General features: G+C 41.2%; 1 protein-coding gene across 2 annotated transcripts in view; it reads left to right on the top strand.

Annotated features, from left to right (window-relative positions):
- LOC122825243 (hormonally up-regulated neu tumor-associated kinase homolog) overlaps nt 1-15,731 on the top strand; it is a 128,763-nt gene that overhangs the window by 4,549 nt on the left and 108,483 nt on the right. Inside the window, exon 1 of one of the 2 annotated variants that reach the window (XM_044106495.1) lies at nt 3,027-3,045. The exons of the other annotated variant lie outside the window; for it this stretch is intronic. The gene's annotated coding sequence lies outside the window, so the exon portion shown is untranslated. Of the gene's footprint in view, nt 1-3,026; nt 3,046-15,731 lie in introns of those variants that run through there. 2 annotated transcript variants of the gene reach the window in all.

Raw genomic sequence — 15,731 nt, forward strand, 5'->3', positions numbered from 1 at the left:
ATTTTGTCCTGTTGTTGTTATAAACTGCAGCACTGTGCAGTCTCCTGAGCAAATCTGATTTTTAGAAACAGTTTCCAAAGTGAATGTGACTGAAAACTCTGTTTCTAGTCTGGCTGTGTGGATTCAGGAAATGAGATTCTGCAAAGCAATGACCCAGCTGCCTACTTTGCTTTTAGTGCAAGGGACCACAATAGTTCTTAGATTTCCCAGTATTAAATATTAACAAGCTTAAACGTTTCATAACACAGAGGAAATTGTAAACAGCTAAGTTTATATTATAAAAGCTTTCTGATTGTACTCAGAAGTTGGAATGTCGGAGTTCCAAGTCTGACGAAATCAACCTTTATCACCGACAGAGACAACGTTTTGACTATCAGAGGTTCAAAATACCCTCGAGTTAAAATGTCTACCTTAATGCTGCTTTTGATTTGTGCTGGGAAATGAGAATTACCGAATTAGAATCAGAAAAAATCCATTTGAAAAAGTGGGAACTCTGACTTGATCAATTGTCTGGATCAATAGTTGCTCCAGTTCTAAAATATTCCCAGAGCTGCACTTCTGATTGTTTTCATCATATAGTGCTTGGGCTGGACAATAAATCAGTAACTATATATATTGTATTGTATATATTATATATATTATATAATAGACACATGAGTAATATTAACAGATAATACAGAATATTCAATACAGCACTGCATGGCATTCTGGGGGATGTAGGCTGGGGAAAAGCTTTTAGCTGATAAGCAAGGTTGGTGACATCAATTATCTCACTCACTCTTTGGTTACCTAGCAACAACATTTTCCGCCTCTGTGGCTCATATAGCTCCTTAAAAATAAACAACGGCATGAAATAAAAACAGGGAAGATTATTCCACCAGTTTGGCAGTATTTCAGATATTTTAAACGAAAAACCGATCAATAATTATTGATATCGACTGACACTACATTTATATCGTGATAGGTTTTTCAGCTGTATCATCCAGGGCTTTAGGATCTAATTTCAGGTTGGTGATTTTAAACAATCCAACCTCAAACTTGAACAAACTGGATTTTTTTGCCCCGTAGAAAAATTAAAACATTAAGTTCCTCTTTCATCTTAAGTTCACCGCCGCTGCATGTAAAGCTACCACGCGTATGTGTGCTTTAGATTTAAAGTTGACTTGCTCATGGTGTGCAAAAAGATCTCTTCACATATGCAAATAACTAGAGAAGTGGCTAATAGTTTCATAACGCTGCTCCCTGCAAGTCTTTTATAACAAATTAGAATTTAATAATGTTTGTTGAGCCTTTGGAGCTTTGCAATTTTGACCTTCCTGTCTGCTGTGTCCTCGGATGTCAGACAGTCCACAGCAAACACAAAAATAAACAAACCGGACAGCGTGGCTAGTAACTGGACCCGCACAGGAAGTTATCGGTCTCCCAAAATGGTTGAGAGAGAGAGAGAGCCAGTGATGTCATAGTGGTTTGGCTGTGATGTCATCAGTGATGAAGCAAAGGAACCAGACTGTTTCATAGGGGTTCAAAAACTCTGTTTCACTTAGGATTTGTTCCTGGCAGAGATAGCGCGTGTTTATTGAGTTCAGCTCGTTTCTACTATAAAAAAAACCTCTCAAACAGTCAGGAAAATGTCATTTTTCAAAAAGATTTCATGCTTCCGCAAAGGAAAAGTACAGGAACTGCTTGACGGCGCGTGCCTTCTCATTGATGAAACCAAGGAAATCAATGAAAATAATGACATCCCGATTGCGTCCAAGCAAATGGACGCGATCAATATTAAGCTGAAAGACTGCAGTTCTTGTGAAGATGATCACTACGACCTTACAAAAAAAATGAAGGATTGCGTCCAGGCAAACAAAGACTTACAACAGCAAGTCAAGGCCGCAAGAAAGAAATTTGCAGCTAAGACAGCTACAGAAAAGAAATATGAGCTGAAAAAGGACAAAATTGAGATTCTCCTTCAGAGCAACAGGGCTCTGGAGCAAGAACTTGAGAGTTTAAATTCCAAACTGAACGATTCAGTTACTCTGGAAGATTACGAAAGAGTGAAAAATCAGAAGCAAATTCTGAAAAAACAGAACGTCTTGCTGCAAAACCAAGTTGAGGAAGCCAAACAAAAACTAGCCAAACAAAACCAGCTGCAGGAAAAGCGCGGAAAATCTGAAGAGGAGCTCCAGATTTTACGCTCCAACAACACAGTGTTGGAGCGGCAGCTCGAAGAGTTAAATTACAAAGTCGGACTTGGTGAGAAAGTTTGGAATGACTTTTCAGCTTTGAAAAAAGAAATCAAAACCATGAGTAGTTACAGGGACGCATTGGAGAATAAAATCGATGCGCTTCGAAGCCAACACGCTGCTGACAAATACTGGATTGACAAGTATCACCGACTCGAACAGCATCGGAATGAGCTAGTCGTTGGGAATGCCAAACTTCAGGCAATATACGAGAAGACTGGCAATGAACTCAGAGAAAAGAGAGTCCTAAAGCAAAACGGTGGTGAAATCCAGTCGACCGTGCCAGCTGTCACGGACAGCAATATGATTTCTTGCTTAAAAACGCAGGATTTAAGGAGGTCCCAGCAAGACTTAAAGAACATACAGGGCGATCACGAAACAAGCAAAATCCAAAGTGATGCACCTCAAGAAATGTCGGCCAAAGCTAAAACGGTAACGGATAAGCTTGGTAATACAGCTAAAAAATTTGTATCACAGCAAATCCCTGACTTTCTCCATATGGAGGGAGATGTGAGATGTCAAGCTGAATCTATCCAACCAGCACCTGATAAATTAAGCAGTTTAGGAGGCCCTGAAAATGGGCCAAAGGGGCCGGGTGCCGTGTGTGATGGGTGGTGGCTGACAGCAGGCACCTTGGCGATCTGATCCTGTAACCGAGGATGAGAGCTGACAAGGATGCAAACCAAACTTGTCATTTTATTTTATAATTTTTAATGAGGAAATTCTCGGCAGCGATGGATAGCAGCCGTCAATCATAATGACTGTCAGCCCCCGGCGAAATGATGGATTTGCAGCGAACACTTTTTACAGGGTAAGAAGATTTATGTTCAAATATTTTATAAGTAAAGATGAATAGAAAGATATCAGATACCCTTTATGGCAAGGGTAGGCATCTAACCATTAGTAACCATGGAGACATTGTCATGTAGGCTAATGGTGGTTCACACCAAACGAACTTGAAGCATCAGACTTTTTTTTTGACTCGCATAACGCGTTTGGTGTGAACGTACCATAACATGTATGGAAAATGGAAAATAACTGGTTAGCATCTCGTCTTTTGTACTTTTTTAAGACTGCACCGGAGTAGCGTCACCTATGACAGTCACTATGTTAAAGGTAACATAGCGACGCTTTGAGCCCCAACCAGGTGTGTTACGTTCACAGACAAATTAGCGTGATTCAAACAAGTAGAAGCTATAAGTAAACTGGCAAAAACGACTCCAGTCGCTCTGTTCAATACTCCCGTCCCTCACTTCCGACATCCATCCTGGTGCTTTGCATGATTAAGTGATGTAGTTTCAAAAGGGTCAGTACCTTTACATGAGCTTAGTAGTTACTTTAAGTCATAAGGTGCAGTTGCCATGTTGGAATCATTGGCTACTTTATTGAGACTTTCTCCCTTCCTCTCAGCTATCGATGAAGATCTCTGTTGGCAATCGTGAAATGGCTTCTACAGTGAGAACACTTGCAAAAATAGCCCTGCGCATTAAAAGGTTCTGTAAAAATATTTTAAGAAAAAGACATTTTGGGTTTCATAAACCAAACCTTAAACCTGAATTCCCACAAATATTCCCAAAAATATTTTGTACAGATGCTGAAATAAATAAATGCAGGACAGAATGAATAATTTCTGTGACGGAAGTACACGAGTACATTTGTACAAGTGCAAATGTACTTGTTTACATGTACTCATGTAAACAAGTGCAAATGTACAAGTATTACCCACGTTTATAGCAGCCTAACCTAAAGAGATTCCGCACCAGTAGCCTTTGACCTGTCTTTTAGTTTTTTTTCTATACCTTCTTTATTATCCTCTTCGTCTCGGATTTACAGTCTGAAATGTTAAAAGAAGAATAAAGAAGAAGTACAGTGAAACACTATCTGAGGTCATCTGAGATGACGCTGCCATTCCTGGAACAATGGGCTTTGCTGAGATGATATTTTTTTTATTTTTTTTTTATTTTTATTGTTTAAATATGGCAGGGAATGAAAGAAAAGTGAAAAACATACTTCACAACTTTTCATATCTATGGGCAGACCTAGGGTGATAAAAGTGGACGTTGCTCCAAAGTTTTACAGCTTACCACGTTTTCTTCTATCCTTAGTCATTCCATCCCTCTCTTCTTTCTTTCTGTCTGATGCTCCTAACTCTTGGGAGTGACAGAAATCTGCTCCCTATTGGCGCTGCACATGATCAACACCCCTCCACTTACCCCCCTCCGTTCAACCTTGAGGCATAAAACCCCATTCATACGCACCTGCATTGGGCTGCCACGGCGATGAGGACCATCTGTCCTTCTGGCCGATGTCTGAAAGAACCTGTTCTGAGGCATACGGAGGAGGATAAACACACACACACACCCACAGACCAATAGTGGACTAGGGTCAAAGGTGAAAGTACCCCCTTTCCTGTCCAGACAGAGAAGGCTTCCTCCCAGTTCAACTTGGTTCTTTTCTTATTCCCCTCCTCTGCCTGCTTTACGTGTACTGCCTGCAACACAAACCCTTCGTGTTTTGTGGTAGTCTTTTTTTAAGTTTGGCCAAATCCTGATTCATTATTAGGAAATAATTAGCATGTTATCAAGACAGTCATTCCCACTGCATGATCTTACGTTACACTAATTTGAGTTTAAAGAGAACCTTTCAAAATAAAGGATCTATAAACATATTAGAATGGCCCAGTTAAAGTCCAGACTTGAATCCAGGTCTGAAGATTTCTGTTTACTGATGCTCCTCAGTGAGCGACACACCTGACTTCAGTTCCTACACCTCATTTAGACAAGTCAAAGATGCATATTATGTCACTTCCTGCCTCTGAGCAGACTCGTAATTTTCCAGAATAAGATGGTGTCATCTGCCAACTTCTGTAATTTTTTACAGATGCTGCAGTATATTATAATAATAATGACAACACTGACGATGAGGAATCCCCTGGTTAAGTTTAAATCTTACACAATTTCTAAAAGAATATGTCGCCTTTTTGGAAGGCCCTTTGTACATGTATATAAAAAAAAACCCACAAGTGTTTCTGAGTTCTTATCAAAGCACGATCTGACATAAAAGGTTTTTATGATTTCATATGTTGAACGTTTGACAGTGGATGTAATCTATCATCTGCTGTTTCAACCGGCAAGCTGTGCAAATTGAGATGAGCCAAGCTCTATTTTTTTATATTTCTTTTTTTTTTTTTTTTGGTTTCTGTCTCTCAAGTTTACAGAATAAATCTGACTACCATGTTGCTTGTGTCTGAGAGTCTGTGGCCCCGCTGCTGGTCTGCTAATAGGCTGTGTGCTCTGCTTTGCTGAGATTAATGTGAAGACTTATTGATATAATGATGGAGCCATGAAAGAGCCCTCTGGGCTGCGGTTTTGGCCAAACACATGATCCTAATGGACTCTGTATGTATGTTTCCATGCCCAAATTGCGCTTGTACATATGTGTTCCGTGTGCAAGGATCTGTTTTAGGACAGGAACAGACTAAATGAATTGGGAGTTGTTTTTCTTTGTGTTTTTTTTTTTTTTTTTTGCATTTGAAAAGCCAATATTTCAGAGCTCATTTAGCTTATAGAAAGTACCTGACTTTAGGTGTACGCTGACATATTAGCGCGGCAAACTGTTTGACCTCAGACTTTCCACGACTTCTCCATGACTGCCCGTTTGTGCCTCCGTGTCGGTTCTTGCATGTGTGCTTTCCGCCGTGGTTCTCGGCCGCCGCCAAATGGCTTCTCCAGTTTGGGAGGAAGAGCAGCTCATGCTGACACGGCAGGAGAGCATGGTTGGAGGCGACATGGAGGGAGGCTGAGTAAATATGGCCGAAATTAAAGTGGTACCTACACAACTGGTGCCCTGCAGTGTGAATGCGTCTGTGTCTCCGCAGATTCTCCAGTGAGACCCAGCAGGTGCTGACAAGACCCCCACTTCCCCTCACCCCCTTTTTTTTTTTTAATGCGTGTGTTTGTGTGCCAGCAGGCTCGATCTGCACTGTGAGGGTCTGATGTGGACGTGATTGACAGTCGAGTAGTCACAGGGGTGATTGAGAGCAGTTGTGGGAAGAGAAGGACCTTACAGCCCTGGCTGCTTTCAGCCCTGAGGGGGGACAAGGAGACAAAGACGGACAGAAGGGGGAAGAGACAGTCTAAACAGATTAATATGAGAGATGGAGACTGCTCAAAGCCACCATGGAGAAGTTGCAAAACAAATAAAACCCTGGATAGCTGAAACATTGGTTAGACGAAGTGGGGGGAGGGGGAAAAAAAAACACTGAACGAGATAAAGTTAATTTTATTTTTGATAAAAACGAAGCCTGGCTTCTGTATTATCACCCGCTATTGGTATTCCCTGATCTCATGGGTGAGACCGTGGAGGTTTATGGGAAACGTACTCATACTCATGAAGTGATGTCATGCATCTGAGATAGACCCAGCTCTCTCTGACTGATACAGTGATGGGAGGACAAGTACAACAGGATCTGCAGCATTAATGACCTCTCAATTAGGTGGAGTTGTGCTTCAAAGCCTCAGGGCCCAAGCCCAGTCCTGACTGTTAGCTCACTGTTAGACGCAGGTTCCCATGAAGAAAGCAATATGATATAGAGAAGACAGAATAGGCTTTATTTCTGTTATTGGTGAACTAGGTAGCATATTGTTAAACATGAAATACACATATCTAGATTATACTTTCACAGATGATTTCTAATGTAACGCCTAAAACTCTGATTTGTCTTTTGGAGCTTTAGCATAATTTCAAATGTTTTTAGTTTTATTTTTTTTTTCAACTCTACTGTCATGAGCAGTCATTAGTTATTTATATTAGAAGCAGAGCTCATGCCACTGTTTTTTTCAGATAAAAGTTTCTTTGGAAGAGAGTTTAGCGAGTATTTTAAACAGAAGTATTGCATAGTTAACCTTTTATCTTTAACATGACATAATTAGCGTGGTTAGTATTGATAAATGGTAAAAATTGTTTGCTGATGATATTTATTAGAGAATGTCAACCTTCACCTTAAGTAGAATAGTCACGAAAGAGCAACTGCACACATTTCTAAGCCAAAGTGGGAGTTAAACGATCAGAAGTATTAAGCATAGCTGTTATATGATTAGCACTACTGCTGTTCTTTTTAAAAGTAGCAGCGTTAGTGAACAGCAGACGTCCCTCTGTAGGAAACAGTTTCCTTTAAAATAGCTCTTAAACACCTTTCCTACTCTCTGACTTCATTCTTAAATACCTAACAGATGCTGAAAGTAGCTAACTTTGAGTTTTCTTTCCCCACTAACAAGCTAACGCTACAGAGTGTTAGCTCAGCCTGTTAGCATTCAGGTTAACTGACCAGAAAAAGGAGTTTGAGTTTCTTACTGGTCTGAAAAGTGGCACAGGGTTTATTTTTCTGTGCACCTCTACCTATAATCGCAAGAAATTAATTTCCACAATGTAATATAATAATTGAAAACGAGCCTGTTATAATGTTTACTTAGCTTACCTTAGTGGACAGAGTTTTGCAAACTTATTACATTCTAGTTCATCACTCACCTCACGTGAAAACATCGGATTAATATTCTCTAAAAAGTTAAAGCCACTAAGTAATGGACTTATTATTAGTGCATTTATTTTTAATAACAGAATATTAGAATTATTGTGAGTCAATGTTGCTCATAATTAAGACAATTTTAAAAAATCCTCTTTATTAGAGGTGACAACGCCCCAACGCTACCACCTGGATTAAACCTTCTGCATTAAACCCAGAAGGTTTAATCCATAAACTTTCTGGGTTTATGGATTATCAGAAACGCCTGAAAAGCTCCTTCTTTCTCTATCAGCCGACCCTATCTAACAAAAAAACTCTGTCATGATTTAACAAGACCAACAAATCACGTAAATTCTTACAATCTAGCATCTAAACTACTCTTTTTCAGTTTTAGCTGCTCTATATATTTGTTGCTAAAGGGGAAAGTTATTCATTTTGCTGCAGTTTTTTTTTCTTTCATGTAAATAATTGAACAGGAAAGGCACCGTTAGGCCGACCGCTCAAGTATTTGTGTCAGAGAAACAGCATCCCGTCTAGGGGAGGCCAGGAAAACGGTACGGTGACCATCTGGGCTTGGAGGCATCTTTAAATGCAAAGGTGTAAATCTACTGCCCATGTGCTGGAGGGGATGTCCGCCTCTCTCTAGGCCCCAGACCCTCTCTCACAGATCAATAAAGTTAACTCAAAACATTCACACTCTGCCATCTGAAATCAACCATTTAACGAGTTGCTGTTCCTGTAAAACTGAAAAAGGCCCCTCCAGATTTATTAGAAAAGAGAGTAGAATTCCAGAGAGGAGAACGAAGACGACGAAGAGAACAGGGACGAAAACAGAGCTACGGTGGTTTTGTTTGAATTTAATTTCTTAGAACCCCGAAGGTGCACGTGCATGTGTGTGTGTGTGTGTGTGGGCGTATGTGTGTGTATGTCTACGTGGAGCACACAAGTAATGAAACTGCCTTCTTCATTTAAAAGGAAGTGCACTTGAATAAGAGCTGAGGCTTTTACAACAACAGCAAGAAGGGAAACTCTCCTCACAGTGAAACCGACCAAGTAACACAATTTCACATGGAACACCGGGGATAATCAACATGTCGTTCTGCTTCGAGTAAAAGAGAAAAAAAGAAAAGAAAAACTGGAGTCCCAAGAGCAAAACGGCTCCTCAACACCATTCAGCAAATGATCGTAAACTTTTTTACAAACAAGACCGAGGAAGTTGTGTTGCTTCGATTTCCGCGGGTCTTCACAATAACTCCCACTCCTGATGATGTGTGAAGGAAATACTGGCAAACCGTTAATACATTCACAAAGAGCCCACGGCGTGGCCTTCCTGCATCAGCTCTGTCTGGGGGGAAATGAGAAAAGCACCTACTCCTGATGTGCAAATCATTTCATGGTGGTAATATCCAACGGTTATGAGGGAGTGTTTGCGGTATTATTATTATTTTTTTAATAAAATGCCGACAGTCGCTTACAGGAACTCTTGCTCTCTTTTAGATTTCCGTGCCTCCTCCAAGCCTCTCTTTTTGTCCGTGCCCTGGATGTGCTGCCTTAAATCTGCGCAGATGTAAACACTGGCGTCTACCTGAAAATCATCTGCTGATTGGTTTATGCTGATCGAGTGCACGCTAAGCATTCCATTTACTCCCCACTTCCCTCAATCTGACCGTTAACTACCGCACTACCGGCCAGGAACCCTCCAGGGGCCACAAGGGAGAAGGAAGAACGCATTAAAACGTCCAGTTTATATTGATGTTTTACTCTTGGGCTCTACATTACTACACCGAGAGGTAAATCCCTTAAGAAACTGCCAGACGGAGCACAGAGACCGAGATTGTGTTACCCTCACCCTCTGCTTTATGGCGGCTGCAAAGAAAATCTTACAAGTTAACAAGTGCTCATGGAAAGAATTACTGTGGACTCCACGCTGCGTGCCGCGTCTCGTCAGGTGGGATGTTAGGGGGCCAACTCTGCGGCGGCTCCAGATGCACGGGGGTGACAGGCGCTGACAGTCGAAGGTGCAGGTCAGGAGCACCAGCGGTACGGGGCCACCGTGTGACACACAGAGCAGTTTACCTCAGCGCGGAGATATGTCCAATTTGGTGTGCGGGATTATTTGAAGAGGCTCTGATAGGCCGGGCAGTTAAACACGCGTGAGGCAGCGAGCGTGTTTGCGCCTGTAATGGGTCTGTTTGCGCGAGTGTGTGTGTGAGCCTGTGTGTTTATGCAGCTAATGGGGGTTTAATTTGATAAGCGGCTGGCGGATTTGTCAGCACTCAGCTGGGATGGAGGAAACCGGGGTCTGTATATTTTGAATAAACAAGAAGAAATTCACTCCAGGTTTCCTTTGCTCTCCTTCTTTTGCTGCCTGAATGTGTGGATCTTATTAGTGCCACAGGAAAGATACGTCTGTCTGTATCTAAAGGCAGCTATTCTTTTGCAAAATGTTTTGAGGAACGGCTAATCAAGCTTGGAATAGGACGATTAGTACAACTCATTTCTGTCCAAGAATAACGAGGTTGAAATAATCTGTATTCATTTTCTTGCTCTCTTGGAAATCCTAAAGTGAGAACTTTATGGAATAGGACAAGGTGTGGACGTCCTACATGTTGTTCTTGTTCTTTAATTACAGTAGTTCAGACGAGTGAACAATAAAGGCCATAACGTAACAACGAAAGCAGGACGTAGTAAAACAGGACGTTATGCTAAAAGGGAGGTTATTCCAGCGAGTTTATCACAACTTCCGTTTTCTCTTCCTTCAGTTGTGGCTCTTGTTGTTGTGTTGTTGGTTTTTGCTGCTGTAGCTTTTGCATTTTGTTGCCCTTTCTATGCCATTCCATCATTAGTAGCCATAATGTGAGATCACCCTGTGTCTTCAAAGAAAACTCTCCACTTTTCTCCAGGTAAATTTTTTAGGGTCAACCCAATGTTTTTTTTTGTGTTTTTTTTTTTTTTTGGCCTCAAAACCATTGTAAGAAATTTCAAATTGCCGTTATACTCCATCCTGCCTTGGCAGCAGTGAAACATCTCAACAAACCAGCCCTTCGCCCACGTCGGCTCACGGCAGTGTCAATACCTGACTGCAAAACGACGCAAAAACCAGACTTTCGAGGCTGTGACCATGACGAACAGCTTGTTTGCGTTCAAATCCAGCCTTTATCACCTTTTCAACTCTGTGTTGTTTCTCGCTCTTTCTCCACTCATGACCTAGTTTTGATCCACCAGCACGAAATTATGCCCAGAGATTTAGATCAGGAGTTGGGGGAAACAAAACAAAAACAATATTTACCTTGGCATATGAACTGACTAAAAACCAACACTGTTTTTCGAGCTGACATGTAAAGAGTTTAACCCTCCTGGTGTACTCTTCGGCTGGGCCTGTGCAGAGCGTTTGACGTGGGAGACGTGGAGCCGGGGGTGGTGATGAAGCCGTAATGTAGTCACAACAGAGGACTCAGGGCCAGAGGAAATGGGGGTCTTTCTCCATTCTAAACAGGATGAGAGGACGAGACCACACGCACGGCACACTGTACGCGGTATACGTATCAACATACAGATCAAGCAGAATCATATGTGTCTAATAAACCGTGTTCTTTTTTTTTTTTGTCCATATACTGTTGCTCTGGTTGGTCCTGAAATTTCCTCTTCTTCCTTTTTTTGTTTCAGAAACACTCACACTGACAGCCTTCTTTAGGGTTAGATGCTCTATGAATGGCCCTACTGTTTTCTTTTCCTCTTATCTCCTACGGCACTCGAACTCCTCTTCCTTCTCCTCCTCCTCCTCCTCCTGACCAGGATGAACTTTATCTTTGCAGATATAGCATGGCTCTGCTCCCTCCTGTAGTTTGTCAGCTTCGTGTCACGGTCAGCCCTATGCGTCCGCATTTACGCAGCTTTTCCCCAACGTTGTGCCTTGACCTTGAGCCACATGTTCTTATCCACTCAGCCCAGCTCTAACCCAGCTTGCGAAAGCTTCTACCTGACACTGGGGGAAATTAAGTATGACACATTGTAGACTTTCTCCCAGATCTCGAGCTGATTTTCTGGGGGTTTTTTTGGTCTAAAAGTCTGCAAACAGACGATTATCTCCTTTTTAAAAGAAAAAAAACTAAACAACATATTTGTATCCTAATCATCTTGAGTTACTACAACTGTGGGTTCTTTGTGTGTGTGCGTGCGTGTGTGTTTGAGGTGTTATTCCAGGTGCTTTGTCAAAGACGATGTGTGTAAATCAGCTGGAGACCGGAGAGAAGAGAGTTACCATCCTTCATCACCACGCGTGCTGTGTGTGCGTACGTGCGTGTACATGTGTGTGTGTGTATTTCTGTGGGAGAGAGCACGAAGGAGAGATAAAGAGAGAGTGTATGTTGGTTCAGGAAGTGAAGGCGGATTTTGAGACCCGCAGACACCCAGAGATGCTTTGATATATTATATGAAGGGGCAGAGAGAGACGGGAGCTTGTGCCGGTAGTGTTTGGTGTGTGTGTGTGTGTATGGAGGATAAAATGTGCAAAGAGGTGCTTCCAATTCTTGCATAAACACTTCCAATCTGTGATTTTGTGTGTTCCTGTTACCGTTTTATATTATAAGTCCTCTTTAGATCAGGTCAGCAGATCTTCAGTCTCTAAAAAATGTTGAAACAAATTAGAACATTATTGAAAAGTTTTCATATTTTAGTAACAAAATTTACAAAGTTAAGCACAAGAGAAAGATTAATTACGCACAGGCCGATGTTTTCAAGCCTTTATTTCTGTTCATCATTCTGACTTTCTGCTTGCAACAGCTGAAAACCTGACGCTTAAGGTGTGAAGATTACATCATATTGTAGTAAAAAAAACAAAAGTTTTTACTACAGAAATGTGGACTTAATGAAAAGTGTTTTTAATGCTTAGAGGTTGATTGTTGTTTTCAAAAGAGCCTCAGATTGCAATTTTTAAAATCTGACGTTCTTCATACCGTCTTGATAATCCAAAGATGGCACCAAACTCACAGGAAACAACAACGACGAAACATGGAAAATGCTTGTTTTTAAGAAACATTGTGGGGAGGATTGTGCTATTTTTCCCTGTTTTGGACAGTTTATCTCTTAGGAACCGTAGATGTATGATTCAGGAATCACATTACTGTTTCTTCTCTTCTTCCTAGTGAAATGTTTTGCACTAGGAAGTGATCCACTGATCTAAACCCATTCAAATGGTTATTTAAGTTCTCTTGAGTCTCATCGTTGATTGAAACAGACTTTCTCTACAAAGATGCTGAATGTAGATTCGTTTTTGTCTGAGATTTTGCATTAATATCGCGAAGCTAAGAACTGACGTGGCGAAAGTGCTGACGCAGCCTCTCTGCCTGCCCTAATTCAAAGGTCAATTAAATGTTTAAAAGGTCATTAAGAGGTCAATTAAATGTTTAATTATCTAATTAGGCATTCTGAGGCAGTTCTGCTGAGACATGCTTTATCCATCAAAAGCATTTGATGGCTGTTTTTCTCCTTTTTTCACCAGGCTTTATTTGTGGCCTCATGAAAAATAGCTGAGCCTAATTAGTCCTCTTCTAATACGAGTGTAAAATACCGACTTCTTGAAAAGTGGAACCATATCCGCTCGACTGTAAAATGTACACATTGAACTAAAGGCAAAAAATATATAAAATAAAAGATACACACGTCTCCTTCTTGAACAGGATCGGTGTTGCAACGTGCCACGTTGCGGGGGAAAACGGCGAGGTGTTCAGTGTGCATGTGTGTAGCCGTAGGCTGCTTGTGGCTTTTTATGTACAACGGTCCACCGCGCACACAAAATCACAACAGTCAGCAAGTCTGCTCGCAGATTGCAGTGCAGATTGGTTCGAGTCGCAGGGATGAAAGACAGGCGTTTGCTAGAATATGAACGACACAGTTACATAGAGAGAGAGAGAGAGAGAGAGAGCGCTGTGCGGCAGAATCAACGCCAAGAGGGAATAAAAAAAAAAACAGATGAAAGGAAATGATTTGACTTCAGTGGAGTTATTGAACTTCACTGAGGACATGCAAGAGTTGGGAAAACCTGTGGAAGTTAAGTATTTCTATTGCTTGGAGAAAAGAGGCTTGTTTCTGATTCTAGCTACTCATTTCGCCTCAGGTTTGTACCTTTTAATTTGCGGCGAGGGACAGAGAAATGTTCGCTAGTGAATGTTCGGTAATGGCGGAAACCAAATGAGATTACCAGGCAGACTGCTGCAGGTTAGGATTGGGAGACAAATCAATTTTATCAAATTTTTGGCTTTTGGAATAAGCCAAAAATTGAAAAAATACCCAAAAATGAAAAAATACCCAAGGAGGGTATTTTTTTCATCAATACCCTCCAAGATGGCGGCCCTGGGTGTTGGGACACCCAGGGCCGCCATCTTGATTGACAAGTGGGTTTAGATCTTTGAATTCAGGGCAACTTGATGGCAAAATATAACAGTCAAGTTACAATTCATTTGTTTAATTTAAGAAATAAAGTCGTAATATTACAAGAATACAGTCAGAGAAATACAGGCAATGTCAGTGACAATAAGGTCAAAATAATACGAGAATAAAGTGATAATGCTACCAGAATAAAGCCCTAATACTAAGAGAATTAAGTAGTAATTTTATGTGAACTCTTAGAAATGATTTATTCTGCTAATATTACGAATATGTTCTCATAATTAAACAAAAATTCACGAGGCCTGACCCCTCTGACCTCTGCAATACAGTTCACAGACAGCTTCTTGAAAATGTCTTCTGTCATTTGTACTTTGTGTTTTTAGAAAATAAAGCGAGAAAAGTCAAATCTGACATGACAAAAAAATGGAGATTTAATTTTTAAGCCATATTGCAGGTATGTTGGCCTTGTACCGTTCAGCAGTCTGCTGCGTTTCCCCTTTGACCTCAGAGCTACCTTTAAAGTGACCCAGCACCATTTGCTGTTCGTCCTTTTTTTGTTTGTTGTGACCCTGCAGCACCGCAGCCACTCCCTCACGTGGCAGTTCGACAATACGCTGACGTTTTAACCAGAAACGGTTAAAGCCTCCAAAGTTCTTGTTGACGATACGGCAAAGTAAGTCTGGCTGCAGTAAAACCTCTCTGTGATAACGCAGCAATTCAAGTGTGCTACACATATATTCCCAGAGATGACGCAGTGATAACTCACCTCAACACTGTGCCTTTGAACTGAGTGAACACACACACACACACACGCACACACGCACACACACACACTGGTAGTTTTAGAAGAAACTAAGCTGTACCTCACTGTGACTCCAGGAAACCCAGCACTCACTTCCACCTTCAGCAGGATTAAAGGAGTTCAGGGAGCTAAAGTTCCACCCGGCCTGTGTGTGTGTGTGGGTGTGTGTGTGTGTGTGTGCGCGTGCACCTCTGACTGACTGTGTGGGAGTGCATAACACAAGCTTTGGAGCCCCTATCTCCTGTCTCTTGCGGTTCCAGCATAAGCACATTACAAATTCACACATGCACGCTTCCAGCTCCTCCATTCTTCAGACTTCTATCGCCCCACATCTGATACAGTCACAACACGGCTACAAAGAGGCTGCCGTGCCAGACAGGAGGTAGCACTGTGTGTGAAATGTGTGTGTCTCAGCTATTTAAAAATTTTTATTTTTTTGTCCATCTCTGTGTCTGTTCAGGGAGCAGGATACAGGAGTTTTTTATTTATTTATTTTGTGCAGCTTTTTGGTGTGAAACGGGGAGAATTTCCCTTAAAGAGTTACAGACACCCATCGCACAACAGAAGCCGTTTTTCACCTCTTTCTATTCTTGGCCATTTGAAAAACCATAAGCCATAAGCAGCACATAAAAATAAATTATATAATCTTAGATGTTTTTTTTCTTAAATTGAAAGAGAGTGACAGCTTTAGTGAGAGCTTAGAAATGACTTCATTTGGAAGTGCATTAACTCATTAAAGACTCTAATTATATGCATTCAGTTCAATTTCAGCTTTGATATGATTGGG

The sequence above is a fragment of the Gambusia affinis genome, linkage group LG22 (assembly GCF_019740435.1).
Source record: "Gambusia affinis linkage group LG22, SWU_Gaff_1.0, whole genome shotgun sequence".
Classification (NCBI taxonomy): domain Eukaryota; kingdom Metazoa; phylum Chordata; class Actinopteri; order Cyprinodontiformes; family Poeciliidae; genus Gambusia; species Gambusia affinis.